General features: G+C 29.3%; 2 pseudogenes; both read right to left on the bottom strand.

Moving 5' to 3' along the window:
- Positions 1 to 3,357: 3,357 nt before the first annotated feature.
- LOC132953461 (uncharacterized) lies at positions 3,358 to 3,866 on the bottom strand (annotated as a pseudogene).
- Positions 3,867 to 17,206: 13,340 nt separating this feature from the next.
- LOC132953462 (uncharacterized) lies at positions 17,207 to 22,609 on the bottom strand (annotated as a pseudogene).
- Between the last annotated feature and the right edge of the window lie 1,935 nt (positions 22,610 to 24,544).

Genomic DNA, 24,544 nt, shown 5'->3' on the forward strand with positions numbered 1-24,544 from the left:
TAAGGGGTGATTAGGGGGATGGATCCCCCCACCCGAAACATTTTTTTAGTGTTAACATTTTGATCACAGTATTGATAATGACCATTCATGTTTGCTAAAAATGTATATCCCCCCAAACCAAATTCCTAATTACCCCACTGTAAACAGGCGCCTTGCCTTGAGGCTCTCTAACTGAGATGAATTGTTGAGTTATTTAGATAATATCTCTATTAGGAATTATGTTTGAATGTGGTTAGAATATTTCGACTAGTTCATCGTGAAAACATTTATTTCGTTTATATAGGTACTGCTAAAGATTCATTTTCTAGTTGAGGGTCAATTTACTTTGTTTCTATCAATCCTTTTTGTTTTTTTTTTTAAGGAAATCGTCGTTTTATATTTATATGATATTTCTCAAATGTACCTGCAGGCCCCTTGAATATGTTACCTAACAAATAAACAAGTTATCTTTAAATAATTTGTTACCATCCAATTGCTTCACATAATAGGAGTCAAGAGAATATTATGTTATATCATTTTTAGAGAATTATAATTATATTCAGAAATTCATTTTAATCATATAAATGTATTACTGTAATTTAGATAAATTGCGTGGTAAAGATGTTTCTCATCTATTGAAATCTAACTAATAATTTTTTTTTCAACAATTGACAATTGTTAATACAACATGAAAAGATTGACAATTTAATACAAGGTTCTTTATAAGTATTTATTACTGGAATTCCAAAACGTAAATAGCGTAAGCGTAAGTCCATAGAAGTTTTTAATGAGCATTCGAAGTTAAAATTATGAGTCATAATTTATGACGAAATGTTATAATATATTATATTTCTTTTAAGTTGGCCGCCGACTTTCTCCACCCGCTTCGAAAAATGTGCAAATATGAAATAATTGAAAATTGGTTTAAGTATTCACATAAGAATATGCTAGTATCTGTATTATTTAGGTAGGTACTTGTGAATACTAATAGGCCGGGTCTAATTGTGAATCTAACTCACCTCGGGAGGCACTTGTAACTTACTGTACAGAACAGCGACATCCACTTTTTTTTTATCCATCAGATTTAAATATGTTTAGGTTAGGATTTTATTAATCCACCGTAGGTTAAATTAAGTAAAAACTACAAATCTGGTAGAACTTTGATACTTTAGAGTTAAATTATTATGCACTAACATACAAACCACACGGGGTCTGTGATCTTAACACAAGTAAATTGTCTACATGATAAATATACTGCTATACATTAAAAAAATAATATAATTTAAACTAAAAAAGACATACTTATTTAATCATGATTAATTTATAATGTTATCACTAAATTAAAATTACTTGTAGTTAAGTTACATAAGCTGTTTCAAATACCTACATCGTTACCTACACTTTATGGGTTTTTCTTTGGGATATGGAAAAAACCCATAATTAATTATATATTGTTAGTATTTTAAAATCTAGATACGAAAATACATAGTTCTAGCTTTTTAGGTCACATTGTACGGTCGAACTTTAAACACTCAAATCGCGGACATTTTGTACGGCCAGATAAAGTGTACACATTTTATACGCACTGGTAGAATGTACATTTCACAACCAGGACAGTTTGTACTAGAAATCTAGTACCTATATACTACTATATACTACACACCAGGGGTAACCAATTAATATTTTTGATTGACTAAAATCTGGAAGTTGTTCAAGAGCCGTAAAATTTGCTAACGTCAGTAAAACCAATGAAAAAAAAAAATAAAATTCAACTCTAGAACCTTATACCTAATACTGTCGGTTTTTATTTTATTTTTTCTTGTCTGTTGGCCACCATTTGATGACCCCTGCTATATAAATAAAAGATCCTCCTGAAGTCATGAAAAATTATATCATAAATGTTAAAATATTTCATATAATTTCAAATCCTTTTAGACCAAAACTCGTAAATGATGGTTATAACTACCTATACCCAGTGGCGAATTTAGGGCAATCGCCACGGGCTGCACTTTTAGGAGAGCAGCAAATTTTGGTGGGAGCCATTCTTCGAAAACAGATATACAATGATTTGGGCACAATTATACAACATTTATTGTGGGCTATGGTGTTGGTAATATAGTACTGATAGTACCAGAGGGACGTACCTTTATCAAAAATTATTAATTCTACAGGAGAGTGTTTTCAATAATTAATAGCTTACAGACTACAGTAATTTGAAAGTTATGTTCAGCCACATGCCCACATATAAATATATCAAATTATATTCAAAAAATTTCATGTAAGTTTTATGATTTGGGTAGGTACTTTATAAAAACATAAATTAATAGTAATAGTATTTATTTATAAAAACACTAAGTATAGTGCATTGACCATTGTATTAACTAACTATTTAATATTTATACTAACATACTTTCAAAAAGATTGAAGACTACTGTAATAGACTGATAATTTTAAATCAACTAGTAGAAGACACCACAAGTTATACTACCGGACTTACTTATTCATTGTAGGTACTAGCTGTTGTGGTGCTTTTACAAAATCAACTGAACATCTTACGTGTTTGATTTCCATATAGAGCAAAAGAAAATTAACTTACCCACCTAAAGATGTACTAAGAGTCTGCAATCACGAAGCTGAAAAAGGAATTTGATGTTACCACTCAACTTACTTAACTACAACTAAAAATAAAATATGTTTAGTAAATGAAATAAGAATAATGACATGAGATTAATCCATTAAAAAATCTATCCGTGGTTAAACTCTAAAAGTGTTTGACCAGGACAGTCATAAATACTATTTGGACCAGGGTCTTATGCTTTTACAGCTTTAATATACAAATACAGAATAGATTGAATTATCATTACCTATTAATTTATAAAATATTCCATTTCCGTGTATTAGTCTATATAAATAATATATTGTATTACCCCATAGATTGGGGAACGCACGTGGAAGGCTAATGACCTATTATAATATAATATTGCCTATGAATACAAAACGTTCGCGTAGTGAAAATAATAATAAATATCTGATCAGTACCAAAGTGGTATCACATCATGGTCTTATTTTATACATATTATCTAAACTTTTAAACCAAATTATTTTCAGATCAAGAAATGCAACTAGGACATCATAATAAATAAAAATAATTATATAATAATACGGATATACGTTTTGTACTGACTACTATAATACTGTATACAACCAGTGTTGTAAATTAACTAGATAAGAATACACACGTAAAAAATATATTCACTAACTTCTAACATAAATTAAATCAAATATAATACGGTATAATTTAGAATATTTATTTTATGATAAAACTATTATTATAGTTTACAATCAAATCGTATCATTAATATACATTTATTGATTCTCCTATAAATTACAATCTCTTGTTGTAGCATATTGGCAACCGGTCTTTTGCCAAAATGCTAATCTTTCTTTTATAAGTAACATAGCAGTTATTGATCCACCTAACCTCGGAGGTAAAAGTGCCAAACCTAAACCCGGTATCAATGACACGAGAGAGAACCCATGACTAGTTGACTTGATGATTGTGGATGCTGTTCCGATTTCTTCCAAGATTGCTGAACACTGTCCGTAGTCTATATGATCCTTATTCAATGAACTGCCCATTCCTTCAAATACATCTTTCAAATGCAAAGAAAACTGGCCAGATATCATCACTTGCGTCAACGTTAACGCCGCACCGGTTACAGGTATTGCGCTCAGTGTTGTCATTACCGTGTAAATAGATTCATGTGTTATTAACGCCGTTTGTAAATCTTCGATCTGTTTATCGTTTCCACATAACGTGGAAATATTGGAAGAACATAATGCAATTGCTAACGATATGTAAAAACCACAGAATATATTGCTTTCATTTTTATTGGCACGTAGGTACAGCACAAGTTGAGTAAATATCCCAAGAGGTACGCCTGATATTCGTACGATTTGCAATGTGTCGAGTGAGCGTCTGTAAACATACAATACATACATGTTACCTATATATTATGTATATCAAGGTAATCTATGAAAAAGTCCATTTTGATAATAGTTAGACAAAAAGTCCAAAACTACAAAATATTCTATCAAATTTAATATTTATTTAAAACATGTAATTAATTTTATTAATATTACATTATATTTGAATTTGATTATTATGATGTATATGTTATTCATGATTTGTTGGATGGCTGTGCTGAATACATTAAGAGTTTTAGTTTAAGAAGCTACTTAAAAGAACTAAAACTTTTTCCCTTGAAATAATTAAACGACAGAATATTTGCTTTCTATAATGGACCAGAACACAACAAACAATGCATGAGATCTATGGATCATATAAATCTAGGGAAAATTAAATAATCGGCACCTGAAATGTCATATTTCATCAGGTATTTTGGGTTTACTTATCGGTGGTTTTGTACCAATAGGTGAGCCAATTTGGGACCTTTATTTATTAGAGTCTTAGATACTCGACTACGTTTAAGTTATCAGTCCTAAAGGCTCAGTCAAACAGAAAGCGGTCTGCCCGCGCGGGCACTGTAAAATAATACAACCGACCGCTGCCCGCCGCGGTCAGCGTACCTGTAGACCATGGCAGCCCGCTCTCTGTTTGACCGAGCCTTAAGTCTGAATAAATTTTCGTGCGGGACCTTAAACCTTATTTAAATAAAACTGAACTCAATCTTATTAGTGATGAACCATTAGTTTGTGTTAATGGGTCTGAAATTAAAAGAACTCGTTATAAAGTCATACATTATACATATCATACATATTATCATAAATAGAGATGAAGATGATGAAAACCATAAAATGTATAATAATAAAAGTGTATTATTTAAGTGCAATATGTTGTTCCTCCAATAATATAAGAGTAATTTAAAAAATATAGAAGAACAAAATTTGTTAATCTTTCTTTTAAATATGTTAAATTAAAAAAATAGTGAATTCAAATATCCAATCACTTTACAATAATCATTATAGTTTAATAAAAATTACGTTTTCTTAAACAATGATGTATGCGAAAAATTTTTCTATTGTCAACTCATTATTACTAATTATTGTATATATATTATATTATGTCAAATTATTATTTTTATTATTTATATTTTCTTATCCTTATACCTAATAAAAATATAATAGAAATCCACTATAGTTGGATAAGCAGGTACCTATATGGCTATATATCAATCTGATGTTTACTTTATTATTATTTTTGTAGTGATCGAGGTTTGTACTGACTATTTTAGAAACCGAGCGGAGTCATTCTGTACAGACATTTTAAGTAAAAATGTAGACAAATTTAAATATTTAAACCAAGAGTACATCTTTTGTTGTAATGTAAAAATGTTATTTGTAGGTATAAGAAATTTTAGAGTATATTATTATATTAATTCATACACACAATGACATTTTCGAATGTAAATTTTTTGGAAAAAATCAATTTAACCCACTGTTATACCAATGTTGTGAACCGGATGAGAGACACTGTTGATTGGCTTCGAAGTCGAAAAAATAACTGATTATAATATAAGTTTATTAAATATAAAACACAAATCAATTAAGAATAGTTTCCAATTATTGAACTTGTACAATTTAAGACATAAATAATCAGCATGGATACCGTCAACTAGTAGCCTGCCACTATAGAGTGATGAGCCTTTCGTTAGGGTCCCTCTTATATAGGTGCATTGATATAAGAAAAAGGGGTACCTACACGTACATCCTTGCGACGTGTAGCCTCGTTTTCATATAACAATTGATTTCATACTTTCCTTATACCTATTGTCTTTTATATAATAATTAATGCTGCACATCACGTACCGGACATATGCCGAACTGCATGTGGTCTTATACATTGTAGTATTTGCAACACCACCCCCACAAAACGAGGGCTTATGGTTAATGAGACCTCTAACTATTGCTCAGAATGCTACACTACTAGTATCATGAAATCCATCCTTTACAAATATGAACAATTATTAATAGTTTAAAAAATTCTTAATATTATGTTAGTAGATTACATTTTTTTTTATTGATTATATATATATTGTATATATATATTTTTTTTTACACTTGATTCAGTTTATTTATTTCATGTAAATATTTTTTATAACATACATTATTTTTTTTTTTATAAATATAAAATATATAAATAGTGGAAAAAACATAGTCTTATTTAAAGTAATACATTATAAAGCAACACAGTAAGGGTATCGAGAATTGTAGTGTCTGTTTGCAGTGATTCGAATACTAAGTTGCATGGCATTACTTGCTCATGCCCCTCTTCCTCGTTACGCCATTCTATGTATATGGATAATATTGTGTGCATTACCCCTATTCGTATCCTATTTAGGGGATACCCTATATTCCTATTGGCCTGCATGATGTGGATTTTCAGGCACGGTGGTATCTGGCTGTCCCTATTGGATGTTACTATATGAGTTGCCTCATATAGTACTAAGCGCAACTGTTCCATAAATTGAACTAGCTCTCTTAACGTGACCATGTTCTCCTACAGAATATTTTATAAAGAAGTTACTTCCACTCTAGGCACAATTATTGTATGACTACTGTATCAACGGTTAGTATATATTTTGAATAGTTTATAAGTTATTATCAGACCTAATATTATACTTAATATAATAATTATTTTAGTATGCATACCACTGGTTGATTTTAATATATTTTTATCTTTTTCCTCTTGGACAGCGTTTTCCAACTCCTCGATGGTTTTGGAAAAGTCACTAATGTCGTTTAGCTTGACTACCGGATTTTGGTATAATAATTTTTTTGACATCGAGGAGGGCTATAGGCTATATAACATTACGCTACGACCAATCAATAGAAGTGCTCAAACGGGGATTTTGAGATTTACGATGGAAATATTTGTTTATAAATGGTTGCTATTGGTTAAAGGAGAAATAATTTATAGAAAAAGTATTTATTTATTATTGGTTGCAATATTGATAAATCGGGCAAATCAAGTACCAGCATGCATCAAATCGAATTTTTGCTCATTTCCCACCAGGGTGGCTAAGTTGCACTTACTGCAGTGGGTTACACCAAAAAAGAGGTGAACAATCACAATTTTTTTGTTATTTATTATGGGCCACAAAGTGCGCAGGATCAGCTATATAACATTTCTTTCTGTCCAACTTTTTTTTTGGAATTTGGTTTTTTTTATTCATCGGCTTTTAGTACGGTTAGGTTAGGTTAGGATTATGTATTAATTGATTATATTAATCTACCGTATTAAATCAAAATAAACTTTGTATAACTTTGATACTTTAGAGTTAAATCATACACTTCCATTCAAACAGCGCTGGGTCCACGATCTACTACAAGTAGATTGCTTACCTGATAATATACTGCTGCACGGGAATCAGAATTTTTATTCCAGGCAACGGGAAAGTTAAGATACATTTTGAACACCATACACCAAATATTAAATAACGAATTGAACAAAGTTAGAGTCATATATAGAATTGGTACATTTAACGGGCAACAAAGTCCACAGGATCAGCTAGTTATAAATAAAAATAATAAAAATTAAAACGTGTTAGGACTTTTTGTCCGACAGTCAAAACAAATAATGAAACATTACTTTCTGTCCAACTTTTTTCAAAACTGATTTTTTGTCCCTTGCGAAAATTCGTATAACGATATGAATACATAATACGTCTTATAAAAATATGTTATATAAGTTTTGTGTGATGGGAATAGGTGATGGAGAGTAGGGGAAATGCGCAGAAGGCGCCAGATTATAAAGGAAGTAACTAGTTATGATGGCGTGCTTCTCGTAACTTTTATCCTACTACTAAATATCATTAGTTGAGTACCGAATTGATAATTTGTCTTCGATTGTAAAACATATTATGTATATTCACTTACCTACCTCGTGTTGTATTGAGCAAGACGTGTAGATTCTCGTTGGAATGTGTACGTCCATAGGCGCAACTAGAAGCCAAACACTGGGGGTGCTAAAATTATGCAGATGAAACAGACCCGTGGGGGCTACGCCCCCACACCCCCAAGTACCATACTTAAATTTTATTATTACTATAACCAATCTTAAATGCACTGTAAACACATAACCACACTAATATTTAAGTATCTACAGTAGTACAGTCTACACAGTAATATACATTAGGTATATGTTACCTATATTATTAGGTAATTCAAATAATAACCAAGTACAAACAGGTAAAAAAATATTAGTAACTGATGTCAGGGCGACGTGGTCCAGTATCCAATGAACCTAAGTCAGCTAAATCAGAAGACAACCCAATGTTTAAACTTAACTGTGGCAATTCATCATGTTCTTCAAAATAAAACATTTGAAAAAAACTTGTTAATTATAAAATTCTAACAAATAAAGTGGCCTATTCCATTAAAACTAAAAAATGTAGTAGTTAATTAGTATTATTTATAGTAAATATAAATCATAAATGCTAAATTGACTTACTTTGGTATACATTTTTTTCAATAAAAATAAAAATGTATTCCCTCTAATGTTTTTATGAAATAGGCCTTTATTGTGCAGAGCGCCTCAATTATTTTACTATATTATAGGTACCTGGAAGCGCTGCTGTAATAATTAATTCACAAGATGAACTTTGACAAGAGGTTCCCGGGTCATCAATATTTTCATCTTCTGTAGAGTGATTATTTTTTTGGGGTTTCTTTTTATTCATATTAAAAATATTAAACATTTTAAAATTTATAATACTTAACACACTTCACAGTTCACATTAACATAAGGGAACGAAATATTTATTAAAATCATAGAAATGCGTATACACTATAATATGAGTTTGATAAACAAAATATGGCGTTTGTGTGTATCAATCGAACAATAACATTTGGCGGCTGATCGAATAAACTACTAAGTGACAATATTCTATAAATAAACTACTGGGTTTATCGTCTTATCACTTATCTGTTATCTAAAACCTTTATATTTTTAAATGATATCAAAATTACAGACGGCTGACTGAATAATTTGTTATCTAATCTATGACTGAAACGATTTTCGATTCACGGCTATAGATACTGTCTAGTATATAATATCTATTGCCGTGTCCGTGTGTCGATTACATACCTACCTAATATTTCATATAACCAATTATAATTATAATCATCATAAACAATTTGTGTTTCCGTTAAAAACGTCAAATAAAAAAAACGTTATGTTGTTTTACAACATATCCAACTTTTTTTCATACGATTTTTCCAATTTTGGTGTTTTTGATCTGGGGGTGCTAAATTAAAGGCTGGGGGTGCTGAAGCACCCCCAAGCACCCCCCTAGTTGCGCCTATGTGTACGTCTCTGATTGATATGAGTCGATGCACGTTATTACGCTTAATGATTTACACAACAATAACCTGTTGTCAGAATAGACGAAATAGTAAGTTAACTTTTTGAAGAAAGATTAGTTTCGTGCCAAAAGAAAGACTGGTCGGTGTTGTGTGGTATTGCTGCGGGCGCCGTCGACGTGCGGTCATCTGTGTTGATCTGTCGTGTTCCGCTGAGTGTACTACTGTAATGAGTCTATTGTCTGTGCGTGGCGTTTATATAAGGAAGCGATTGTCTTATCCCCACTCAATTGTTATAGCGTGACGTCAGAATTGATTGTTCGCGTTTTTTATGTGAATTGCGCGTATTCATGTTGTGTTTTCGAATATTGTCATTGGGTTTTTAGCAATATTGATACGATAAGGGTGTTTCGCACGTTGGGTGCTATCTTATTATTCTTTTTGCGCATAGTTTTAGCAGTGATCTCAGGTTGTTCGACCGAATGTCGCATAGTGAGCATGTGCGTACATTTTATGTCGTATTTTGCACATTGTCATTGGCTTTTTGGCACTATTTGTACGAATACGGTGTTTTGTTATGTCATATGTTCGCGAGTGTTTTCACCGTCCCTTTGTACAATATTTTAGGATTAATATTTTAAGTGATTGTTACATTGTGCGTATGCTCGGAGGATGTGTTTCTGTCGTGTACGTTAAACTTGCTTAGTATAGTGATGAATGAAATATTTGGTATTACGACTTTGTAAGTTAGTATAGTATTTATATAGGTTCATGTATGTAAGTGCTGTAATGAATTTTTATTGAGATGTTGTTCTGATTTGCGCCACGATATATGTTTGCTATTTTTATTCTCCCCTCGTGTAATTTCAGCATTGGTTTTCTGTTGCTTAGGTGCTTGTGTAAATATCTAGATGGTTATTTGTTCATCTTTTATCTTATCTAGATAAATAGTTACAAGGTATCTAAACGTTCATCTTAGATAATTTTTTTACTAATCTAAATACATTCATCTAGATACATGTTTTATTGATAAAAATCACGAAATCTTACAAACCCATTTTAAATATTTATACAGATTCTCAAACCGAGTTTATGGTTTATAAATAATCTACTTATTTTTATTTATATCATTATTATTGTTATGTCTCTAGTGCCCAACTAAAATATACCTAAATTTAAAACCCATTTTAAATAAAAATTGTATCTTTTTTTTATGTAGATAAAAAAATATTTATCTTTATCTAAATAAATATTAGTTTAGTTATCATTTATATGTATCTAGTTACATTTGATTTGCATTATCTTTATTTTTATCTAAATACTTATCTTATCCGAACACTGCGCGTGAGAGTATTTCCTGTAAAACGTGGTTTTGAGCAAAATATCTATTTTTTACAATTGCGTACATTATCGGAAGCCGTTTTTGACTTGTGGGTGGACGCAAGGGATGGAGTCATCAACTTATTTTTAAAAAATTTAGCGTAACCCTACTACTTTTTATAAGGGGGACGCATGGGACTCTTCATAATTCTGAAAATGTATCAAAATGCGCGAGATACCAATTACAATCATGATTTGTCTTATGGATTAGTTAATATTAACCAATTATTACTAAACAGTTAATTTATTTATTTTATTATCCTGTTTAGTTCATTATTATTGAAGACTATAATAAATATATTAGGTACCTAGACCTTAATGTCTTATATTAACTTTTATTTTTTTTATTGAATATTAAGATATAAATATTTTTGTATGATTTAAAAAGGGGAAATAGGGGATGTGGGGGCACTGCTCAATACCGTTTAACAAGAGGTGGGGGACGCTCTTTTTTTTAAAAGTAAACAAAGTCCCCCAATTTAATTTTTCCAAATCGAGCGCTGCTTGTAAATATAGGATTGGTAAGGTTAAGTTAGGTACGTTCTTATAGTTGTATAGCTAGGACAATATAATATACAATAAGAAACAACAGTGTGAATAGGGTGTTGCCCAGTTGCCCCCCACGGCTGTTATTGGGATTTTAAAAATATACCAGTTGCCCTCAACCAAATGTACCAGTTGCCCTCAATGAAATGTACCAGTTGCCCTCACTTGTTAATATACACGCGATTACAATATTACAGGCTATATATAAAGGGGAGGTAAATATACAAATAATAAATAAAATTATTTATAAAAAATTTGTAAAATAGTATAAAATGAAAGAAAAAAATGCATATGCTTGGAATTATATATACCTACTTAATAATTTATTTTGTAATAATTACTTACAAAATATTATGAATACAATAGCCAATAAAATAATAAATATTATAATTATGTGGCAATCAATGTGATAATTTGTTAACAAAAAATTAGTATACTTAGAATTATACCTAAAAAATAATATGAAGAAGTCAATGAAATTATAATTATTATAATTTATAATTAATTGAAAACCAAAAAAATGTGTTTGTGTTCGATAACCGATTTTAAAAGCACCGTTTCATCTCCACTCACAAACAGCTTTGACGTACACGACTTTAATGTATATCGCCATTTCACACCCGCTTGTGTAATGCGATCTTTCTAAAATGTAAAATTATTTCAAACTAACAAAACCTTGCCCTTTTCACTATACACTCGCGTAATATTTTCCATCATGGTAACAACGTCAGTGCTTTTCGTCTACTAAAATGTACCTATCAAAGACGTAGGTATACGTCGATTCATATAATAATTTCTAACAACCATAAAAATACTAATAAATATAGGTTTAATAAATGATAATAACTACCGTATTCCAATAAACCCTAATATTATTGTCGTTACTCGATGTCCATGAATTTGACCCACCCACTTTCTATGATAAGACCCAAAGTTAGCAAATAGTTAGCAAATAATAGCAAATTTACTATAGACGTTAGCAAATCATTATTGAGGCAGTTATAAGCATTATTTATTTGGGTGGGCCAAGTTCAGGTAACCCACCCACTTTGTCCGATCGTCTCCAAACAAACGCCGGTAGTTAGCAAACAGTTAGCAAATAATAGCAAATCAATTTTTGAAGTTAGCAAATCAAAATTCTATTTTTGGCCGATTTTAGAAAAAAAATTCCAGCCCACCCACTTTGTCCGATCGTCTCCAAACAAACGCCGGTAGTTAGCAAACAGTTAGCAAATAATAGCCTAAATAATGATTTGCTAACTTCTATAGTAAATTTGCTATTATTTGCTAACTATTTGCTAACTTTGGGTCTTATCATAGAAAGTGGGTGGGTCAAATTCATGGACATCGTTACTCGTTACCTACGTGATAAATCGGCTATCCACTTAGACGCTTCTAAATTTACGTGTTTTGGTAAAATCCTCGCTTTGCACCAAGTAGGCTATTATAATTAATACGATTTTCATTTTATCCATAATATTTGAATAATAAATTATATTTATTATTTATTACAAAATACAATATCATATATGATTGCAAATATCAAAATTTGATTCTATAATTTTACTAATTTTACGATTTTACATTATTTTTATTTGTATATTTACCTCCCCTATTTGACGGGCTATATATTGTAATCGTGTATATATTAAGATATTAGGGCAACTGGTACATTCGGTTGGGGGGAACGGGTACATTTGGTGGAGGTCAACTGGTACATTATGCTCTAGGTAGTTTGGGTGGAATTGGTATAAAAAAAGGTACTTTTGGGGGCAACTGTTACATGTCCGTGTGACTATTATATGATTAATGCGACATTAACCTAAAATATGTGTCAGAAAATGTTGGAAGGGATCGTAATTATTTGACAACTTATTAGTCACAGACCTCGGTACAAAAGTCGAAACTATACATAGTAGTATTACAAAGTACGAATATAAGATATGGTAATTTAATTGACCAAAAGTGAATTCTATTGCATTACTATTAATAAATATAATGACTCAGCATTTAGTTCATCAAAAAACGGAATAAATAGATTAATTTTACCCATTAAAAAAATAATTACGGTATTGATTTAAAGCGTGCATTATAAAATAATATGTTTATTTCAAGGTTCAAGATATATTCGGTGTGTTTATTATTATAATATGATTTTTAATTTAAAACGTAAAATATTTTAAACATGATAAAAACTTAACTAGTCCCAGTAATAAAAAAAAATTTTATTTCTAGCAAATAAACACGGAAAGTTTTATATTTGTAAGTAAGAAATAAGAATTATAGGCAATTCAATAAATTCAATTATATTATAATAGTAATAATAATAATAACACTCCTTTTGTTAGGATATTTAAACATTTATCTAAACATTTGCTTACAAAAAAATAAATTTTTTTACACAAAACCAATCAAAAAGTAAGACTGTTACCACTGTAAGTATTATAATAATTCAGATGCCGTACCTTTTGCATTAAAATATAAATTACTTATTAGTAATGTTGAAGACATAAGTGTAGGGAGTAACAGTACAACATATGTGATTTCATTAATAACTTAAATAAAACAACTACTATCAAACACTGTAAAATTAACAAAGGGATATTAGATACAAAAAGTATACATTTTTCTAATAATAAACAGTGCCATAATTCACTACCTAAATAAAACATTATTTATACAATTTTTTTATGTTAATTTTATCATTAATAATTATTCTTCTTTTTACATTAATTGGCAAAGCGTTGAAAATGACAGGACCGAGGCAATTAATTAATAAACTTTTGACCAAAACTTGTATTACGTAGTAAATAACACTATAATATTACATAGTCTATCTTCCCCAATAATCTTGTATTTCTGTTTTATAAAGAAAAAGCTTAATTTTTTATAAACCAACTTTATAGTGGTTTTTTTGTAGAGCAAATCCAACAGAAGCACATTAAATTCTTTATCGTTTAACAAGGTAGACCCAAATTAGGTGTCTACCTACACTATTTTATTGAATTTTGCAAAAAAAACATTTCTAACAGACCAGTGGCATACTCTTGGGGAGGTTGGACCCCCCCCCCCCCCCACAGTAGTATTTTTTTTTCACTATTTCATATGCGTTTTACAATTCAATATTTTTTTTTCAATTGGTATTGTTATAAAAAAAATTATAATAAAAGCATGAATTCTTTCAATTACATTATAAAATTGATTGTTATTAATAATAGAATTAATTTGTCTTAATTCTAGACGAATTAAAATTCTAAGAGATGATCCAATTATACCTGATCAAATACCAAATACCAATTTGATTTTAAAAAGGGCAATATTAAAACGAAACTCTATAAATTATGTTTCAGAAAATAAACAAGTGGTTGCAAATTTTTTAATAAATTGTATTTTAGTTATCAACGCGACATGTAAAGTTCTCATAAATAGGTACTTATCAAAGTACCTAAAGTACCAGTGGCGTACTCGTGGGGAAGTGGGACCCCCCCCCCCCAATTGGCTGTATTTTTATTCACTGTTGTTTATATTATCATTTTCTATACATGGAAAAATGTATTATTTTATATATATGTATAATAATATTCTTTATTAAAATGTTGTCAATTATCTTATATTGAGGTTTTTTGTAGAATTAATAATAAATATACCTATTATAATAATTCTGTAATATTTGCTTCGATGTAAATTAATTTTTTTATGTATACCTAATATACCTTTCCGACTATGAGTGTAGCGAAGAATGCAGTGGTTTTACTATCATGTGTTTTTTACACACAGGTTGGGAGGGGGCGTTTTTTTTCTTACCTGGTGCGTAAAATTCTTAAATACGTCTCTGACAGTGGCCCACATGTAACTAACTGTACAGCAGAGCAACATCCACTTAACCACCTTTTTAGTTTTTTTTTTTCTATAAAAACCAATACAATTTTATTTGTAGTCCAAAAAGCAAGGCTGGGCATTAACAAGTTAATAAGTTAAAATTAAGTTACTTTTAACCAAGCTAATTAACGAGTTACTTTTTATCTTATATTATTCAGTAACTTACGAGTTAATTAATTTTATTGCCACGTTAAGTAAATTTTTTTTCTATTTTGTAAAAATTAATTTTATAAAAAAAAATCACAAATATTAAACATTATAATTAGTAAATAATAATTTATAAAAATAGTTATTATATTGTTTATGCACAGAAAATATTATACAACAATATTATAGACGGAAATGTTATAAGGGTTACTGTTAATATTACTTTATAACAATATTGTATAGTATCTATTATCTGAAATTTTGAATAAAAATATTAACAATTATCTTTGCTAATAGGGACACATTTCATTTAAAATGGAGTAATTTAAATAAATATATTAAAGAAACGTCGAGGGCCTATGTACAGATAAGTTTATATTATAAGTATAACAAGTATACAAATCAAAAACGTACAGGTTAATAAAAAAATAATTTTAAAAAGAAAAAGATTTATTCTTGTTGGCGATGCACAATATTCTATAAATTAACCAGTTACAGTAGTTAGTAGTGTAAAACCGTAAAGAGAATGAATAGAGATCATTAGGGCTAGGATTTATATGCATTTGTATGTTTTTTTCCTTAAGTCCAAATTGATTGGTTGCCGGATTTGTCCACGATTTGGCTTATTCTCGTTTAAATAGAACAAATTTTTTTCTGCACATTTTTGCATATTTTGAACATAGTGCATATAATTGCATATTCATGGATTTTTGAGAATTCGATTTTTTTTTACTCAAATTTTTAAATTATTATAAGTTATTGTGAATTTGAAATGGTGTTTATTTCACGAAATCGATAGTTTTGGTTTATCCGTTGAATTGTCGTACGTATATAGTATAAATAGTATAAGCCTAACCTATCTCAATTCTTATATCAAGTATTTGATATAATAACAACGATTACAGACAAAAAACACTAAACCGGCTGAAACCACTAAACTTGGCCGTTTTGGCATTTCAAAGTGTTGGTAATTGTTGCAATTCATATTCAAAAAGGTGACACTAGTTTGGAGACGATACGACTAAGTCGAACATGAACTTGGCACCCCAAGTGAACTTTTTTTACTGGCGTGAAAATTTTTCGCAAATATTTTAATACATTTTAATTTAGTAACAACGCGACATGCACTTTTCACACAAATAGGTACGTTTCAAAGTACCTAAATTATCATTGAATTTTATAATTAATCTTACATATTAAAACAAACTATACCAAATAATGAAAATAATACAAAATAAAAATATGTCGACTGTGTGTGTCATGTCGTAACACTATATTGGTGTACTGAGTGTGATTATTTTTCAGTTCCAAATCTATTCAATATACCTATGTGGTGTTTATAAATCAATTATATTGATATGCAAATCCATATTTTATTATACTTGGTACAATATTTGATATTATATAACAATTAACAGACTATAAGCTAGTCCAAATGTTAGCCTCTCATTAATAATGTAAAACTGACTACTATGAATGATTTATATAATATTTTTTAGATTTTTTTGATTTCCAATGGAAAGGAATTAGTGTTCATATTTATTTATTTAAAATTTTTACTGAAATTTTTAAATGTGATCTTGTGGAACAATACCTATATCAACATTGAACAGTAAACTACCCTCGGGCTTATAATATGGTGTTGGTCTTGAATCCTATATACATTTTAGCCTCTGATAAAATAAAAATTGGAAGTGGCGCGTATACAAACGTGTAAAGTAAATAGTTATATTATTATTGTTGTTAATGACGAGGTTACCCTAATAACATTTAAGTTTATAATATATTAATATATTTAATGATTCAAAAAATGCTATTTCGATTAACTGCATCGGCAAAGAAAAAACGGGGTTAGTATGCTTGGTGAATTACCGTGTACCTATATGGTATAATATTTTACAAAATATATTTTAAAAACCTTAATAGTTTTTCAAAGAACAAGTGTCTTATTTTAGGAATTAAGATCCTCCAGTAAACTCAATCTGAAAATTCTTTGCAAATCTCGATCTTTTACCAACCCTTGACAGCCAGTAAACATATTAAGTAAACAATTTTCAAAATATTCTATACATTGTTGAAAGACAAATCCACCCTTAACATAACATTTTTCAATACTATGAATTTTTCTAAAAGATCACATGACTCTTTCTTTATTGTAATAGCCGTTTTATGTTCGTATTTCTTGCCATATATTTGTAAAGTTGGCACAAGATTATTATAAAAATTAACTTTCTTCACAGATACATTATTAGTGTCTTGTTGATAAAACCCTGTTGCGTTTTGTGTATGAAGATGTTCACTCTTCCAATATAAACTATTAGTCTATGAAGTACAACTTCCTTGGACATTTCAAATATAAAACCGTGTATATCCAATGTAAAATCTTCAATTCTCATGGAAGTTTAAGCTGTATTATCTGAAAGGTTATTATATTTTCAGTATTTGATTTCAATGTTGGATTTAAATTATAAGTTAAAATTTATTTTAGTTATGTAACGCACAGTTTTATTTTTTATTTGTCTGTTGCACATTGATATTTTTGTGCCACATACCTAGTTTTCTATTATCAATTAGTTTCTATAAAGTAACTACTCAAACTTAATTCTAATTAGATCCTGTTTAAAATATAAATTTAAACTTCAGAAATATGGATGATTTTAATCAACCACTGTTTCAAGTATAGAAATTATTAAATAAACATTTGATGAAAAATTCTAGTACCTACGGTTAATAGTTTTCGAAGAACAACAAAATAAGAAGATTGCTATATAAAAATTTGTTTAAAATTGACTGTTGAGTATATAATGTCTTACATTTATAGAATTATACTATCATAATACTAATATTTCTGTTACATTTCTTGATAAAATAATTTTGTAGATAGATATATTTTAGTTGGTAGATTAGATAGGTTTAATATTATATTCAGACCTTTAATAGCTAATTGACAAAATAAAATTAAGGCCCGTATGCATACTCACTTTATGACTATGTGCTAAGAATTTTTACATATTACCTTGTACATTCTTTTTTTTCTGACGACGACTGTTCAGCAGCTTCATTATCTATTGGACTTATGAATTGATCTTCACATGTACTCAATACACACCTCATTAATTGACACTGGCGAAGCATCAGGTGCTAATGTATTGAAAAAATGAATTTAAATTTTAAATTATTATATAGATTTCAAATACAATTTTATTATAAAAAAGAAATATGACATCAGAGAAAGATTATTTAAAAGGACATTCCCAAATCATTATCTTGGATTAACTGATTTAAGAGGAACAATAACTATTTTAAGCATGTTTATCCAACAAAAAGAAAAGGGAATTGTGGTTATGAACTAGTGTTTTTACTGCATGGATTTGCTTTATTCGATCTTCTTTCTTATATTAAATCTTAAAAAGTTTATTATATTGTTCATTTTTTCTTTTTGTTATTACATTATATAGCAAAATAAATAAATGAATAAAACCTTGTATTTACTGTCGTATATTGCAGACAGTCGTCAAAATAATATTATTCAATATATATGTAATATAGGTGGGAATATTTTAAATTGTAAATTATTGACATAGGTCAGGCCAGCGAAGCAATAATGTGCTGAGGCGACAATAATATTTTCTATATAACACCGCCGTACGCGCAGGCACGGCCCCGATGTCGCCGAGTGATTCGGCGAGGACGTAGCTACGACGTGCGTGTGAAACGCCGATCGTAGTACGGGCTAGGCGATCTGAATTTGTTAAGTGTTTTATTTATGTTTGTTTTAATACAATAAAAGTGTTTCCGACCTGAAAACCCGAGTTAAACATTATTTTAGTCATTCTTACGTTCTTACCTTTTATAGGAACAGCGCCGGGATATACGTACTATGTGTCAATGAAATATTATTAAACTGAATAGTGCCAAGGTATATGTAATCTTTGAGTCATTTCAACTAGATAGGAACGAACTAAGAATTGACAAGCGCATACCATCGTACCTCAACGACTTAACAGTGCCATTCTAATTAACTTTAGACAGTGTCATTAACTAGAGAATACGAGGGTAAGGCGGATAGTTGGTTTACCGCGTATTGTCTAATACGGGTGATACCACATTACTTCAACTATAATAATAGAATGCTAATCAATAATTAAAAAGTTAATACAAAATAAAATAACAAATAATTAATTTTTTCTTACCATAATCTAGAAATAATGATAGAACTGCGCCTGGTTTTAATCTGTTTTTTAATGCAGTATCCATGAAACATTGTAATTCAATATAAGTACTACTAACTCTTGTACCACGTTTTACTATTTTAGTAGAATCTTTTTTTATTCAACATTTTTCTATCCACTTTTTTCTTAGCGTGAAGACGTGAAAACGATAGACAAAGAGACTAAGATTCTCTGAATGCCTGTTAAAGCAGTTTTTAACGGAACATCGTAATACAGATCCTAAAGTATTGTCCTTTAAAATTTAAACAAATTATTCATATTAAAAAAAATATATTTATATTGGGAATAGGTAGGTTGCCAATTATAAAGTACAAATTAAAATATAATATGAGCTAAATATATATTTTAGTGATATAACATTCAATAGTTTGGTTTGTATGGAGTCTATATATTTAGGATAGTCTAAAGACTATTTTTTGTAGAAACTAGAGGGTATATATCCCTCTATGTCTTTGTAACCAAAATAATGAACTACATAGTACTGGTTGTGAATAACATAGAATCAGAATGTTACTCGCTACTATAGAATACTTGATAACCCAGCTAACCTTTCCCAACTGTTGTTCAGGTGTTAGCTAAGAATAATTATTGATATTTTACAATCAATAATTCTCAGTACCTCTTTGGCCGTACAGTATACCTATGATGCAAAACAAGTTGTGTGTACATATTTATTCTTATATTATGATACAATTAACAGCTTACAAGATGATTATTTCCTTATAGTAAATATACACATGGCTTTGTTTGGGCGTTATTAGTTGACCATTCTGATTTTAAATTTTACAATCACACAAATCTCCGATTATTTATAGTAGATATTTCCAAACAATACACTAGAATTATATCCCGAGAGTTTTCCAAAAAGAGTACACACATTGGTGGTCAAACTACTAACTCTTTTATAAATATAAGTGGACAAAAATATTACTGATGTCTAATTAGAAGCACTAAAAATTACTAAAGAAGAGATACCAGGACGTTGAAGACCAAGGCCCTTCATATTCAACAAGGAAAGCATGGAAAATCATAAAAAGTATAAAGATATCAGACTGTATTGACCATGTTTATTAAAAATATCAATACTTATTTACTGACCGACACATTATCCTCATTGATTTTAGTCAGTCTAGAAGACCGTCCTGGTGATTTAAAATTATTTACAAAAGCATTTTCAATATGTTCCTCTTTGTAAAATTCAGATTCTATGTAATCACTTTCATCACAATAAGCCTATTTTCTAGATTTTTAAATAAATGTAAAAACAAAACTAGTGAAATACAATTTTCATTAACTCACCTTATAATATTTTGTTCCATTGGTAAAATAACATTATTTCCAGTTTCAACATCATTACTTTGAGTAGCATAAATATATAAAAATAAAAATACTATTGAAGATGAAAAATTTAATTATAGTGATCAAGAAATGTTACTTAGAAGGAAATCCATTTCGATCATAAGGTTGGGGAATAGCATTATATAATAAAAATCACCTTTTTCCTGGCTTATAGTTTTCTTTTAAAAAATGATCACTACATATTATATGTTGCCATTCATGACAACGATCAATTCCTAAAACTTTAAACCATTCTCTATAACATATAATATCAATGAAAACAATAAATTGCTAATGTCAGATTAGGAAAATAAACACAAAGTAGAAATTATTAGGCTAAACAGGTTCAAAAATATTTTACAATATCCCGCACCAGGATAATGAACCACGTAAATAATATTATAAAAAAATCAGCTAGTAAATTTCTAGAACCAATTGATACTCATGGTAAAGAACTACTGGACTATTGGCTTTGGTGTTATTAGATGTATTATCCCACACTATACACTTATGCATTTTCAAAACGTAGAGTGTTATATATTATTATCAAAAATAAATTAAAAATAATTAATATAAAAGTGCAACCGCCAAGACCAATTTGACAAGTCAGATATTGAAGTTAGCCTTATCAGCAGATACTTATCTGTATTGCATGCAGTTGGAACTCAGAAAAAAGAATTCGATCAATGGACGTGGCCTCGATCACTCAGTTTTGGAATGTATACGACACACTGTATTCCTGTCTCCTATAGACCGATGATTTTGTTTCGAGGAGTAAGTTTTCTCGTGGTAATTAATTCCCATAGAATAGTAGAGTGGTTAGGTATCGCGTGTCGTATTTTTCAAAGGTATAGTATGCTTAAAGTATAATACATATAATATAATATGTCTACTGCAATCTCGCCGAGTACTGTACAAAGCACACGAACAAAACCAAGAAAAACATAGCTTTTTGATTTCACAGTCACAAATTTGATGAGATATTATTTATAATATTAAAAATTAATGTTTGAAAATAACCTTTTTATTATTTAGCCAGACACACGGTAAAAATGAAAAAAAATAATATTCTATCCCGAAAAATACAAAAACATAAGACAACCGACTAGCGATAAGCGGAACTATATAACCACAGAATATTATGATATTATAGAAGTGACACCATAGAATATTATAGAAGCGACACTCTCGGGCGTCCAATGTTAATGAGTCCAGAATTGTTCATGGCCTTGAAATTGTTCGTAACTCCTTGTCTTACCGCCAAGCTTACAACATCATTCTTGTTGATAATGGTGCGACAAAAGTATTATAAAATATAAATATAATATTAAATTCAATTTTTTTTGTTTTTTATTTTTTAATTTTGTACGATATGAATGTATAATGGATAGACGGATCACGGATAGTATATATTTTAAGATATTTATTCAATGTTATTGTAAGTATTTTTTTTCAGATATTAATTTTTTAGTGTATAAGTTCTTATTATATTATAAACAATTAATTATCTACCTTCTATAAAGGTATAAGACAAGCTTGTATTAAAGCTTAGAATATTAAAGTTTCATAATGTTCTATGGTTGAAGGTAGAGAATTACAATTCACTGTTTTTTTATTTTTGTTTCCCCGAATTATTATATTTTATTGTTCATGTTCAAAATATAAGGCTAACTATCTACACAACGTGCGTCTTTGCTTACTTACCTTTTTTTATATATAAATTCTGATCTTGGTAAAAAGTAGTGTCCTACCGGCATCCCGTACCACGTAACGGTCACGGTCATAACAACACCGGTAGACACAACATAACTATATATAACTATAAAATCACGGTCTTGGATTATTATAAATCCGTAACGGATACTTTTGTTCGTTTCATCGGTTCATAGTTACAAATTACCAAATGGTCCCCAATATTAGAAGTTTGTTTTTTCCACCTCCACGTATGGCGTAGGTACGATTTTATGATTTAAAACATTACACATTAACACGAGAAAAATTACAAACGAACAATAATTATTACGCAGTAATTAATAAATCTGGAAAGTATGTAACCGGAATAAAAATAATCGGGAAAGTATTGCGTACTTAGGTAATAATCCAGAAATTATTAGGTACACAGTAAAATATTATACGGGAATGTAGGTAATAAAAAAACCTTACAAAATAACATAAATATACCTTACATTAGAAAATATAACGCTGGAAAAATACTTCACTGGAATGATATGTACCAAATTCATAATAATATATTATGTACTATGTGGGTACTCAATTGGGTGCCAGAGGCACTAGAGAAGATCACTTATATGTTATTACCTATCTACCTTATTTAGTCGCTTGTCGAGGGTATTATGCCGTTAAAATAATATTATGTACCTACCTACTAGCTACACAATATTACAGTATATTTACAGTCTCTTGTCAATTAATTAATGTGAAACAAATCACGTGTTGTTAACAACATTTAAAATCATTTTAGTGGGTAGTGTCGCAGCATCAAATTTTAAACGTAACTATTAATTGTTATTAATTAATTTTATGTTTAATATCTATTTATTTGGTCAAATTCGAAAACTTACACTAATACTCATAGAAGGAGATGTTTTATGTACAAATTGATGAGTACTAAAAAATAATGTTTGAATGTGTGTAATATTTACCACCGTCAAACGGGCCAACTCGAGGTCAACTTGGGCCAAAAATATTATCTTTTAGTTTTACCATCATAAAAATCTCTTATCAATTAATTAATGTGATACAATTAATATTCTGTTGTATGTTCGGGTGTGTGTTGAATTGACTACTCTATGTTGTTTACATATTCTAATACCTACCTACTTATTTAATTGGTAAACAAAAAAGTTACCTACTTATTATTTAATACATAACAAGAATGTATTATTGTTATTTGTATTTTTAATGTTATTTACATAATAATTATTTAATTGGTCATCAAGACTTTTTTTTATTTTTTTTTTATTATAATATGTTGATATTATATACTAAATAGTCTAGTAGGTATTTTTAAAAATTTAACTTAGTGCCCTCCCAGTTATTTTGAGTAATAGAGTAAGAAGTTGTTCATAAGAAAAACATGAATGCCCCATGTTGTTGAAATTCATTAAGCAGTAAAATAAAAAAAAAACATTGGAAGGAATAATTTGTATGGTCAAAATGCAACAGAAATCAATAACTCAAAACTTAACTAAAAAAAAAAAAAAATTTTAAATTTAAAATAATATGTATAGGTTAATTAATCTTAAAGTTGTTTACAATATAATTTAAAAACTGCCTCATGTTTGGCCTTTGAAGGTACTCTATATTATTAATTATTATAATCCTGCATGCATTTCTGTAATTTACGTTTTACCTTTTTAGTTCAACTTGGGCCACTATTATTCAACCATAGTATTGACCATTATATATTTTCGTCCTCTGAATAATCTTTTACAGAATGAGATACATAGATAGATTAATTAGTTTTTGTTTTTTAAGAACCGAAAAGAAACTGAAAAATAAATTTTAGTTTTTCTAGGAACCATTCTGTAAAAATCATCAAGGTTCCAGTCCCTGTATTTAACCCATCTATTTTACCGAGATTAACAGCCAACTTGCCATCAATGTGAAGTATCACTGACAATAGAACACCTCAAACTCTACTGCCCCGTGTAGGATAAATAATGACACAAGCTTAGGGCTTCCCCCACAAACACGGA

Source organism: Metopolophium dirhodum, unplaced genomic scaffold (genome assembly GCF_019925205.1).
Source record: "Metopolophium dirhodum isolate CAU unplaced genomic scaffold, ASM1992520v1 scaffold44, whole genome shotgun sequence".
NCBI classification, from domain to species: domain Eukaryota; kingdom Metazoa; phylum Arthropoda; class Insecta; order Hemiptera; family Aphididae; genus Metopolophium; species Metopolophium dirhodum.